Source organism: Oryctolagus cuniculus, chromosome 17, assembly GCF_051225735.1.
Source record: "Oryctolagus cuniculus isolate XC-2025 breed Fujian yellow rabbit chromosome 17, ASM5122573v1, whole genome shotgun sequence".
NCBI lineage: Eukaryota > Metazoa > Chordata > Mammalia > Lagomorpha > Leporidae > Oryctolagus > Oryctolagus cuniculus.
In genome coordinates, this window is record NC_142883.1 from 70,027,627 (window position 1) to 70,040,073 (window position 12,447).

The 12,447-nt window shown below is 46.6% G+C and overlaps 1 long non-coding RNA gene across 1 annotated transcript in view; it reads left to right on the top strand.

Annotated features, from left to right (window-relative positions):
- Nucleotides 1–2,830: 2,830 nt before the first annotated feature.
- LOC149121357 (uncharacterized) overlaps nt 2,831–12,447 on the top strand; it is a 38,545-nt gene continuing 28,928 nt past the window's right edge. The window contains exons 1-2 of the long non-coding RNA XR_016223956.1: nt 2,831–2,965; nt 12,087–12,126. This is a non-coding gene — a long non-coding RNA (uncharacterized LOC149121357). The remainder of the gene's footprint in view (nt 2,966–12,086; nt 12,127–12,447) is intronic.

The window sequence follows — 12,447 nt, forward strand, 5'->3', positions numbered from 1 at the left end:
TTAAAATTCTGTATTAATATTTATTAGAAAGGCAGAGTCGGAGGGAGCTTCGATGACCCGGGATGAGACAGTCGCGTGGAGTGGAGCAGACGGGCCCGAGTCGGGAGTGCAGCTCCTTTGCCCGCCTGGGGCCTGGGTCTCCCCAACTTGGCGGGGCTGTCGGTCGCCCCCTGGCGGACGCTTCTATTTTTTCGTTCCGGAGCTCGGAATCTGGAGAACACTGGGCCGGGATGACAGTGCCCGGGAGCAGTTCCAGGAGCCCGGCAATACCCACAGGATCGCTCCAGCCATGCCAGAGACTGAGCTCCACACCTGTTCGCCGGAGATTGGACTCGATCTGGGGCTGCGGACCCCATTTCCTGGCTCCTAGGTCGTCTCGGGACTCCGGCATCGGGTCTTCCAGGATGCGTGCAATTCCGGGTCTCTCCCCCGGGGAAGGCAGCGGCCAGGCTCCGTGTGAGGGGGACCAGGGTGGTTAATGGGGGCTCCCGCACGTGTGCATGGGGAGCCTGCTGGCGGAGTCCACACATTTCCGAGTCTGCGCCCTCGGTTGCGCATGGCTGGGCCCAACCTGAAAGCACGTGGGGCGGCCCCGGGTTCTGCCGCAGCTGCGCGGTCCTGTGTATGGAGTTGGCCTCCACTGTCCCTGAGTCCCGCTCCGTGCGCCCCAGGGGCAGGGCAGGCGGCCGCGATGTGGACACACAAGTGTCGTTGGCCGCCCGCAAGGGGAAAGTGGGGCCTCACCTGGGGCCCCTCCCAAAGTTCGCACGTGGCCCGGCCCGGTGGTGCGGGTGTCCCGGCAGTGGACGGATGCCCTCTGCCCACCTGAGAGAGGGGCTTCGAGCAGCGCAAAGCCTTGATGAGGAGACAGAGGGTTATTCCAGTGTCCAGCGGTGCCTCTGCTCTGCTGAGATCTCTGCAAGCGCAGCAGGTGCATGCTCCTGGAGCCGAATGCACGCAGGGCAGCTGGCGTGGGGTGTGCGTGTGTGTGCACGCGTGCTAACAATGAAAATAATAATTATGTGATAATGAAAATCCTGATGCACAGTTACGTTATAAGCGAGTTATGCCAGTGTCTATGAATACTGTGGGGTGCAGAGGTTCCAGACACAGATCTGCGCTGGGCGCACAGGTAACCCGGTTGGCGTCCTTGTTGGTCTCTGTCACTGCTGCTGAATCTGCTGTGATGGGCACGCGGACACCTGTCCTCCCCACGAAGGCGCCCACATACGGCCGACGGCGGCACAGGGATTCTGGCCTCAGGGATTTCCGGATCCCCGGGAGCCTGGGCAGCAGGGGTGCGCGCGGAGTGGCCGTGTGCGACTGGTGCAGAAAGCCCCACAGTGCCTGGTGCTCCAGGCGGCGCGGGGCGAGGCTGTGCCCGGAGCTTCAGAGACCCCTTCGGCTGTCCAGGGAAACCGCCGCCCTGCCCACGGCTGCCAGGTAGCGCAGGTGGAAAGGAGCCGGCAGGACCCTGACAAGGCCGGGCTTCTGACCCGCAGGAAGTGCGCCCCCGCCAACCTGCGATCCACAGTGGCCTGGTGACTTCCACGCTGGGTGCAGGGCGCTCCCTGGCGGCCGCCTCTATAACCCGCAGGAGCGACTCGGAGGCCAGACCCTGAGCTGCCAGAAAGGACAGGACAGGTCTGGGGCTGGGTACCTGTCGGAGGGTTAGAGCTGACATTCATTTGTTGGGTGCAGGATAGGGTGTCAGGTGGGTGATGGAGTCCTGAAGTTCAAAGTAGTAAAAGGAACCTTGAGTGTCCTGACGGTGACCATTCAGGAATTTTCGTCTTTGTTCTCTGTGCTTGTCCCCCTCCCCCTTCCAGGATCACAACTTGAAATGACCCATTTGCCCTCTGCCTGAGCTGGGGCATCTCCTTCTCCAGAATTACAGAGAAGCTCAGAAGTCACTCAGCTTGGGGCTGAGCTCAGTGTGGATACCCCGTGTCTGTGCATCAAGCATCACCTCTCCCCCAAACGAATCCACCCTCCACCCGGGCCAGGACCTTCCCCCTCCCCACCCTTGCCTGCCTGCCCTTCCTCCCCTGCATCACCAGTGCCCCCCTCACACGGAGTCAGTCCTGGTCTCCAGTATCCTACACCTTATTTACAACCCCCACCTCACAGAGCAACCCCAAGAGCCCTTAGGCTGACACCTGTTCTTGCTTCCCTCTAGTGAGGGGCAGAGGCACAGGTGAGCCGCTTTGTGTTGTTTGAATGCCCCCAGGGCCCCTGGGGTTCCCTGCACAAATATCCAGACGGTTGATGAGGAACAGAAAGGATCTCCTAACCCATCCATCCCCAGCGCACCCTCCTCTTTGCACTCTCCCTCACAGCGCTCCTCCACTCCACCCAGCTCAGCCCCGCCAGGGGAGTCCCCACCACCTCCGTCCTTGCACGGGGTTATCCTGTGTCAGATGCTGGCCCCGAGAACCTGGGTCCTTATGGAACCCCTGACAGTCACTCGGCCAAAGGACAAATTCTGATTTCCCCTCTGTGCCATCTTTCCCGCTGTGGTTTCATCCTCCAGAGCCACGGAAGACAGAGCCTGCGGGTAACGCTCGCCGCCCTCCCCCATCCCTCCTCACGTTCCATCAAGGTCAAGACCTTCAACAGTCACGACTTTGTGTCCCACACTGCATTTCACCATCGCCGGCCTGGCCTGAGCACCGCCAAACGCTTCCCGGTTCCTGGCTGTCTTTTTTATAGTATTCGTTTTATGATTGGTTGGTGCCCTTGCTTGCTGTCCAATCAGAGTCGGTCTCCCAGGGGTCCCCGCCCCACTACTAGGGCTATAAAAGGGGCTCCGCTCTCTCCGCCATTTTCTCCGCGAAGCCCGCCTTTCTGCTCTTCTGTCCGGGGTTGTGCGGTTACCTGACGGGCGTCCAGGGCTCCAGCCCTGATCCCCGGACAAGGCGGCGAGCGGCAGCGGGGGACACTGGCAGGAAGGGTCGTGCGCCAGGTGAGGGCGCAGGTTCGGCCCGGGCCCGAGAACTTTCCCGCGTCCGCGCGGCGCCTTCCTCGCCGGCTCCTCAGGCCTAGCGAGTTCTGGTGTCCGCGGCCAGAGCGGCGCCGTTGGGGCCCTGAGGCCGTCCTGGAGCGGGCAGCTGGGAAGGGAGAGCGAGGACCCCGGGCGTGCGTGGTCGTGACGGCGTCCGTGTGGCTCCTCTCAGAACAGCCCCGGCCGGCAGGGCTCTTGTGGAGACGCCGCCTGGCGGCCTCGGCCTCTGAGAAAGGAGGTGGAGCAGCCACGCGGCCCCTCGTGGCTCCGGGGTCCGGGCGGTCCCCCCAGGGCGTGCGCACTGAGGGTCCTAGTGTGGTCAGGTGGACCCCAGAGGAAGCACCTATATGGTGGTGGGGGGTGTCCCCTGCCGGGTCTCGTTCTTCTGTTGAGTTGGGGTCACAATGCCCGCCCCGTGCTGGGAATCCTCCAGCCATCCAGGGCTCGCCTTGGGGTGTGTCTGGTGTTATTCCCAGGCTTTAGGGTTGTGCTTCCTACTAGTTTTCACTTCAGGATAAGAAATCCGAGCTGCCCTCCCCTCTCTCTGGAGGTCAAATTCTAAGACCCCCGAGCGATCCCTGAAAACACAGATCATATTGACCCCTATGTATTCTATGTGTTTTTAAATATACATCCCGCATGGAAAATTCCTAAGTTACCCCCAGTACAGGTCCAGTATTTCAGCAGGAGGTTACAATGCTGGTTCAGATGTCCGTGTCCCATGTTGGAATACCCGAGCATGAGACCTGACTCTGGCTTCTGACTCTGCCCACTAATGCATATCTTGGGAAACAGCAGTAGTTGAGTGGCTGCCACCCACGTGGAATTTTTGGCACCACACATGTTGGTAGTGAACTAGCAGATAGGAATGTGGCCCTGTTTCTCAAATAAAATTAAATAAATAAGGCACATTAGAGATTTAAAAAGCAATTTCCTCATAAATATTGGTGCCTGTTACTATAATTAGTCAAGTTATAGAGGAAGAAAATAGATTAGTTTTAGTTGGAGTTACACTAATTTCTTGGTTCCTAAAACCAATGGATTATTTCTATCCTTTATAAATTAAGCAAGTCATATTATATTTCTGAGCATGAGTTAGTGGTTTTTGCATACTTTAGTGAATAAGGAAACTTAAGTTTCTGTTTTTACATTCATAACCTAATGTTGTCTTTAAACTGTTTAAAATGTATGTGCCCTGGGGCTGGCGCGCTGGTGCAGTAGGTTAGTCCTCCGCCTGCAGAACCGGCATCCCATATGGGTGCTGGTTCTAGTCCTGGCTGCTCCTCTTCCAATCCAGCTTTCTGCTGTGGCATGGGAAAGCAGTAGAGGATGGCCCAAGTCTTTGGGCCCCTGCACCCATATGTCAGACCAGGAAGAAGCACCTGGCTCCTGGCTTTGGATCGGTGCAGCTCTGGCCATTGCAGCCATTTGGGGAATGAACCATGGATGGAAGACCTTTCTCTCTGTTCCTCTCACTGTCTGTAACTCTACCTCTCAAAATAAATAAAATCTTTAAAAAAAAGTATGTGTCCTAAAATGATTTGAGGATTGGGTGATAGTAGGGAAGAAGGTGATGGAGAATGAGTTATTTCTTGATGTGAATCAAAGAGGGATATTATTGATAGGATATATAAATTTTCCTTGTGGTGTTATGATTAGTAGGTAGACTGAGTTCAGTGTTAATTCACCGGTTAGTCTCAGTTAGGATGGTAGTAAGTTTGGACTATGAGAATGATGACTATGTGAAGAGCCACCTGATTAAATTAATGATTGGCCCTGAGGCTGAGTGAGTTAGGTTTGCTAAGGGTTCATCATGCTGCTGCTAGAGGTGAAATTGTTTTGTAGTCCTTGGCCAAAGAGTGAAGTTTGCCTGTGATAGAGTTTGCAAGACAAAATAATATTGATGTTATTAGGCCATGGGCCAGTGTTAGAGCTGTAGATCTTGTAAATTTTCATGATGTTTGAATAAGAACTCTCAATTATCAATGTTAATGTGGCTCACTAATGAAAGAGTGATTAGTGATTCCAGATGTGTTTGACAGAGCGAGATGGAGCTTGTTATGATTTTCCTCATAGGGATCCTCAAAAGTGAATAGGCTCTGTAGTCTGTTTAAGGGATCTAAGATTGTAGTGGCTCATATTATGCCATAGCCTCCTAGAATATTGCCTTGGCAATAGAGGCCTCTACATGGGCTTCTGGTAATCATAGTTGAAGATCATATAGGGACATTTTTGCTTCTTTTTATCAATGTTAATTGGATGGCTAGGGCTAATGCTTAATAAATAGGCAAATACTTTCAATAACTACTATCAAAGAAGTAAATGAGACAGATGCATCTTGAGGGAGGAAATGGCTAATGATGCTTTTATTTTAGGGCAGAGGCCAGTAATTACTGCTTCTGCTTGAGGCATGAAAGCTAGTGCTAATAAGTAATTGAGTTGTGTGTGAGCATGTACAACGTAACTGTCTTAGTCAATTTTTTGAATCACAGAATATGAGATTGATTCTAGAGACCTGGTTTGTCTTTCAGTGCTATGGATTGTTATTTAAGAATGAGTTGTAACAATCACTGTTTTTTACTGTTTTTTTTTTCTTTTTTTTATTTAATAAATGTGAATTTACAAAGTGCAACTTTTGTATTGTTGTGGCTTCCCCCCAACCTCCCTCACTCCCCCGGCCCTCCTCCCTTCTCCCACTCCCTCTCCCATCCCCCCCTTTATCGAGTTTCATTTTCAATTACCTTAATATACAGAAGATCAACTTCGTATATACTAAGCAAGGATTTCAATAGGCTGCACTCACACAACTGCACAAGGTATAGGGTATTGTTCGACTAGTAGTGTTGTTTTTAAGTTTCATAGTAAAACACATTAAGGACAGAGATCCTACATGGGGATCATGTACCCAGTGACTCCCGTTGTTGACTTAACAAATGGCACTCTTATTTATGATGTCAGCAATCGCTCGAGACTCTTGCTATGAGCTGTCTAGGCTATGGAAGCCCCTTGAGTTCACCAACTCTGAACTTGTTTAGTAAGGCCATATCACAGTGGAGGTTCCTTCCTCCCTTCAGAGAAAGGTGCCTCTCTCCTTGATGGCCTGTCCTTCTGCTGGGGTCTTGTTCACCAGGATCTTTCATTTAGATTTTTTTTTTTTTTGCCATCGTGTAATGGCTTTCTATGCCTGTGAGACTCACATGGACTTTTTAGCCAGATCCAAATGTCCCAAGGGTTGATTCTGAGGCAGGAGTGCTGTTTTGGGTGTTTGCCATTCTATGAGTCTGCTGTGTGTCGTGCTTCCCCCGCAGGGTCATTCTCTCCCTTTTAATTCTATCCTTCATTATTTGTTTACACTGGTCTTATTTGTGATATCTCTTCCACACTTACCCTATCTTTTTGATCGGTTGTGTACTTATACTTATCACTTTACCAAGTGCGCTGGCATTGGTACCTGCCTCCTTGATAAGATTGAGTTGAAATCCCTTGGCACATCTCTCATTCCACCATTGGAGGCAAGTCCGAGTGAGCATGTGCCGACCTATACATCTTCCCACTACCATGTTTAACAGAGATCACTTTTCTGTTAATTTTAAACGCCCAAGAATGATTGTGCATTGATTACAGAGCTCAACCAGTGGTCTTATGTAGAACAAACAGAGCAACAACAACAACAAAAATACTAAAAGGAATAAAATAGTAAGTTGTTCCTCAACAGTCTAGACAAGGGTTGATCATGTCATTGTCTCTCATAGTGTCCATTCACTTCAATGGGTATCATTTTAGAGGCTCATTTAGTTGCCATCGATCAGAGAGAACATATGATATTTGTCCCTTTTGGACTGGCTTATTTCACTCAGCATGATGTTTTCCAGCTTCCTCCTTTTTGTTGTAAATGCCCGGATTTCATTGTTTTTTACTGCTATATAGTGTTCCATAGAGTACATATCCCATAGTTTCTTTATCCAGTCATCCATTGATGGACATTTAGGTTGATTCCATGTTTTAGCTATTGTGAATTGAGCTGCAGCAAATATTGAGGGGCAAATGGCTCTTTTTTTCTCCGCTTTAATTCCATTTGGGTAAATTCCAAGGAGTGGGATGGCTGGGTCCTGTGGTAGTGCTATATTCAGGTTTCTGAGGACTCTCCAAACTGACTTCTGTAGTGGCTTTAGCATTTTGCATTCCCACCAAGAGTGGGTTAGTGTCCCCTTTTCCCCACATCCTCGCCAGCATCTGTTGTTGGTTGATTTCTGTATGTAAGCCAGTCTAACTGGAGTGAGGTGAAACCTCATTGTGGTTTTGATCTGCATTTCCTTGATGGCTAGGGATCCTGAGCATTTTTTCATGTGTCTGTTGGCCATTTGGATTTCCTCTTTTGAAAAATGTCTTTTAAGGTCCTTGGCCCATTTTTTATTGGGTTGTTTGTTTTGATTCTGTGGTGTTTTTTGATCATTTTATAGATTCTAGTTGTTAATCCTTTATCTGTTGTGTAGTTTGCGAATAACATCTCCCATTCTATTGGTTGCCTCTTCACTTTCCTGACTGTTTCCTTTGCTGTAAAGAAACTCTTCAATTTGAGGTAATCCCATTTGTTTAATTTATCTTTGATTACCCATGCCTCTGGGGTTGTCTCCAGGCATTCTTCGCCTGTTCCAATATCTTGAAGGGTTTCCCCTATGCTCTCAATTAGTTTCATGGTGTCGTGGCGCATCTCTAGTTCTTTGATTCATGTTGAGTGGATTTTTGTATAAGGTGTAAGGTAGAGGTCTTGCTTCATACTTGGACATGTGGACATCCAGTTTTCCCAGCACCGTTTGTTGAAGAGGCTGTCCTTGTTCCAGTGGTTGGTTTTAGGTCCTTTGTCGAATATGAGTTGGTTATAGATGTTTGGATTGATCTCCGGTGTTTCTATTCTGTTCCAACCAATCACTGTTGAAGGTAGATGAATTGATTGTTAGCTGGGCAGATGGGAGATGGGAATAAAATGTTAGGGGATAAGATGATAATTACAGTGTGTAATCCTGTTATTGTGGGAATAACAAAAAAGGTGAATACTCTTTTATTCACTTTGTTTCTTATGGAATTTAATCTTTGGTGATTCAATATATTTTGATGTGGGTTTGTGGGTTGTGTATTTAGAATTTTAGTTGGATAAATAAATACTGTTAATTTGATTGAGATCATATTAATTCATTATATTGGTGCATCTGTGGCATTTCATTACAGAAATATTTTGCATTCAATATTAAATTGATGTTACCTAGATTCATAAAGATGTAACACAGATATTTGTCAGTTTTCAAAGTATTTTAGTGGCCCTGGTTTGAAGACATGGAGATATGGACCCACACATGTCAGAGCATTGTCATAGTATAGACCAAGTGGAGTAGATGTGAAGGTTGCTTCATGCAAGCATCTTGGGATGGAATTTGTTTTTAGATCAAATGGTGTGTCAGCTTATGGGTGTAAGCCATCTTCAGATGAAAGTAATATATGGATTGGTATTTCTATAGGTATGACAACTCTATTACCTACTGTATGCAATAATAATTCTCCTGGTTTCAAATCTTGTATGCATTATATAAAGAGCCCATGGTTAAGCCCTCATATCTGTATATTCAGAGCTTCAGTATTGTTGGTGTCTTGTATCTTTTATGGTTAAGAGGGGTTGTTAATTTCATCTATCCTATGTAAATAATTTGTAATTATGAATGGGCAATTAATATTTGAATAATAAAATATAAATAATAAAAGACAATTAAATCTGTTTCTTGGGCATCTGTAGCTCTTCTTATGGGTTAATTTGGTTGTTAACATAGGTGGAATAATGTAAGGAATTCAAGAGCTAGTTAAGAATAAAATTATTAGTGTGTAGTTATGAGAGTGTAGTTGTTTTTTTCTATAATGGATGATGTAGCATCTTGGAATGGTAGTTGAAATGGATATGCCATAGGATATAAAAGATTTAAATCTATAAATAAGCCATGACAATGTTACGTAATATTTTTATTTATATTTTAACAAGGAAGGGTTATAAGGTGCTCCAGTTGTTCCTTTGTGTTTTTTTTTTTAATTTTGTTTTTAAAATATTTTATTTATTTGAGGGCAGAGTTATAGATAGAGGGAGAGACAGAGAATAAATGTCTTCCATCTACTGGTTCACTCTCCAAATGGCCAAGTTGGAGTTGCACTAGTCCAAAGCAAGGTGCCAGGAGCCTCTTCCAGGTGTTCAATGCAGGTGAAAGATTCCAAGACCCGGGCCTTCCCAGGCCATAGCTTAGAGCTGGATCAGAAGTGGAACAGCTGGGACTCGAACTGGTGCCCATATGAGATGCTGGAAGTACAGGCAGTGACTTTGCCCACTTGTCACAGTGCCAGTCCTTTCTTTTTTTTTAATGATTTATTTTATTTACTTGAAAGGCATAGTTACAGAGAGAAGTAGAGACTGAGAGAACGAGAGGTCTTCCATCCTTTGGTTCACTCATCAAATGGCCACAATGACTGGAGCTGAGCTGATCCAAATTCCAGAGCCAGGAGCTTCTTCTGGGTCTCCCATGTGGGTACAGGGGCCTAAGGACTTGAGTCATCCTCTTCTGCCTTCCCAGATGCATTAAAGGGAGTTGGATTGGAAGTGGAGAAACTGGGACTCCAACCAGTGCCCATATGGTATGCCAGTTCTTCAGGCTGGGGCTTTAAGCTGCTGTGCCACAATGCCAGTCCTAGGAGGATTATAACTATAAATAATAGTGGTGCTTGGTATTTGGATATAGTAAGTGACTTAATGTTAACTGTTATGATGAAATTAGTGGCTCCAAAAATTGATAAAACACTTCCAGGTGAAGTGCAAAAATAGTAAATCACCAAAGGTCCTACATGTGCTATATTATTGGCTTCAGGTGGCTAAACTGTCTATCCTGTTCCCAAACCAGCTTCTACTATAGAAAAAACATGTAGTAATGAAAATGATGGGAGTAATGAAACAAGGAAGATTATTTACTTGAGGAAATGTTATATCTGGGGCTCCTGGCATTGTAAATTTGGACAGTGTGGGTGTATTTGATTGAGTCAAGTGTGAAGACATGACATAGATGGCATTTAGTGTTTATATTTTCATATGCTTTGTAGTGAAATAAGGTGTATTTTGCCACATGTATATATTCTTTGAAAGTAGTTTTAGATTGTGGTGGTCTTGCACATCCTATGTGACTTTGGAGATACGCCATCCTCAGTACTGGTTTGTGGTTATGTGTGTAGATTATAAGTGGAAATGTATGGTCATACTTGATGAGTGTCTGTTCTGCATTGACCAATGTGTCTATCCTTTTGAGAATACTATGTGGGCTTTATTAGTCAATAGAAAGTGTTGACATGAAAAGCACTTAATTCCTATTTCTTGAAATTGCTTCAGTTACTTCAGTGCCTTTGCTTGTCCACGTGTGACTTTTTAAAAATAAATGTGCATACCATTTTTAAATCAGGGGAAATTATGTAACTTGCTTTTTCCATGTTCATCACCCATGATTTCCTCATTAAAGCACAAATGAACTACAGATCCAGAGTATTGTGTTTATGGACATACTGGAATTTATTTAAGGTGCCTTCTCTCACTGAATGCCTGAAGTCCTCACCTCTCAGATTTTCTTATTATTGTAGGTTTATGCTGAAGCTAGTATTATTTAAACATTTCTCTAAAGAAACACAGAAATCGCATTTGTTTCTAGGGCACCACATAATGGGCAGACAGCATCCTTTGCTTATGCGCATTCACAAGATGATTCCTATAGCATTGGCTATTTTAATGCTGCTTGTGTATTATGTTTAAACTTCATGTGGTCATGGTCATCTGCCATTTCCTTTTTGTCCTCTAGGCTTTGTTTTACTCCTGAATACCCTTCTGCAGTCCAGAATGCCAGGATCCTGCTGGTGCTGGGAGTCCTAGGGTTTCAATGTGGGAGGCCTAAGATACATGATTTCTAGTTGTTTCTCAGTGAGTCAGTGAGCCAGTCCTCCAGGTAGCTACATTGGCCTCTCTAGGACAAAGGAGTTCTAGGCAGAGCCAGCTCTGTAATCAGGCATTTTGTTCAGAGTCTGAGGCTTTCCTTGGCTTCTGTAATTCCCCATATATCCTCCTTGAAGTCCCATACTGGAAGGGTTGTCCATCCTGGTGCCATGTTGTATAATTTCTATGTGTACTGTCTCCATGAAGTGAGAACACAGTGTGAGGGAATGCTCTTAGGGTAGAGGTCCATCCCTGCCAGACCCATTGGCACTTGAGATTCTAAGCTCTTTGATTTAACCAAAAGATGGCTTTTCCTCCTAGTGGACATCTTTGGAAAGAGTAGTCAGCTCCCCAGTGAGCTACATTTGCCATAGGTTGTTTAATGACATGTCCCTGGGCTTGGTGTTGCCAGGCTCCCATGGACATGTCAGTGAAGGGATTTCCTGGGTTTGTATGCCCTCAAGATTTCCTATACTGGAGTGGACAGCCAAATGGCCACTAGACCAAGGAAGTAAATGTGTGTATGTGTGTGTTTGTGTGTGTCAGTTTGTGTGTGCTTTACTGTGTTGTATATCTAAGTTATTTGTATATATTCACGTTCTTGTTCTACTCATACATGTGGAATCTGATGTTTGCCTATTTTACTTATTCCTGTGGTATACATGTTTGTATGCATTTGTGCTTATATACATTTAAAGAAATAATGGTGGGCCGGTGCTGTGGCTCACTAGGCTAATCTTCCACCTTGCGGCGCCAGCACACCAGGTTCTAGTCCCGGTCGGGGCGCCAGATTCTGTCCCGGTTGCCCCTCTTCCAGGCCAGCTCTCTGCTGTGGCCAGGGAGTGCAGTGGAGGATGGTCCAAGTGCTTGGGCCCTGCACCTCATGGGAGACCAGGATAAGTACCTGGCTCCTGCCATCAGATCAGCGTGGTGCACCGGCTGCAGCGCACCAGCCATGGCGGCCATTGGAGGGTGAACCAATGGCAAAAGGAAGACCTTTCTCTCTGTTCTCACTGTCCACTCTGCCTGTCAGAAAAAAAAGAAAGAAAGAAATAATGGTGCTAATGTACTCTTTTCTCCTAGGGAGTTGAAGCATCCTAGATGCAAGAATACAACTATACAGGTAAAGGAACCATTTCCTATGTTTATAGAGTGGTACAAATAGAGAGTTAAGTATGTATCTTTAGGAGTTTGTTCAATGTGTATGCATATTTTAAAGTGTATGTTTCTCCAAGAACACTATTTTAGCTATGAATAGCATACAGAACAGAAGCTGCCCATCATGGGCCAGAAGTGTAGAACCCTGGCTGGGTTGAGGTCATTGGAGCCCTTGGCTGACCATCTCCCTTCCTGTAATGGAAGCCATGGGGGCCATAAACATCCAAGGAGATCCTTGGAAGTCCTAAGGTTTCGTCAGGGCTCTATGACATGGCAGACCTGTGCC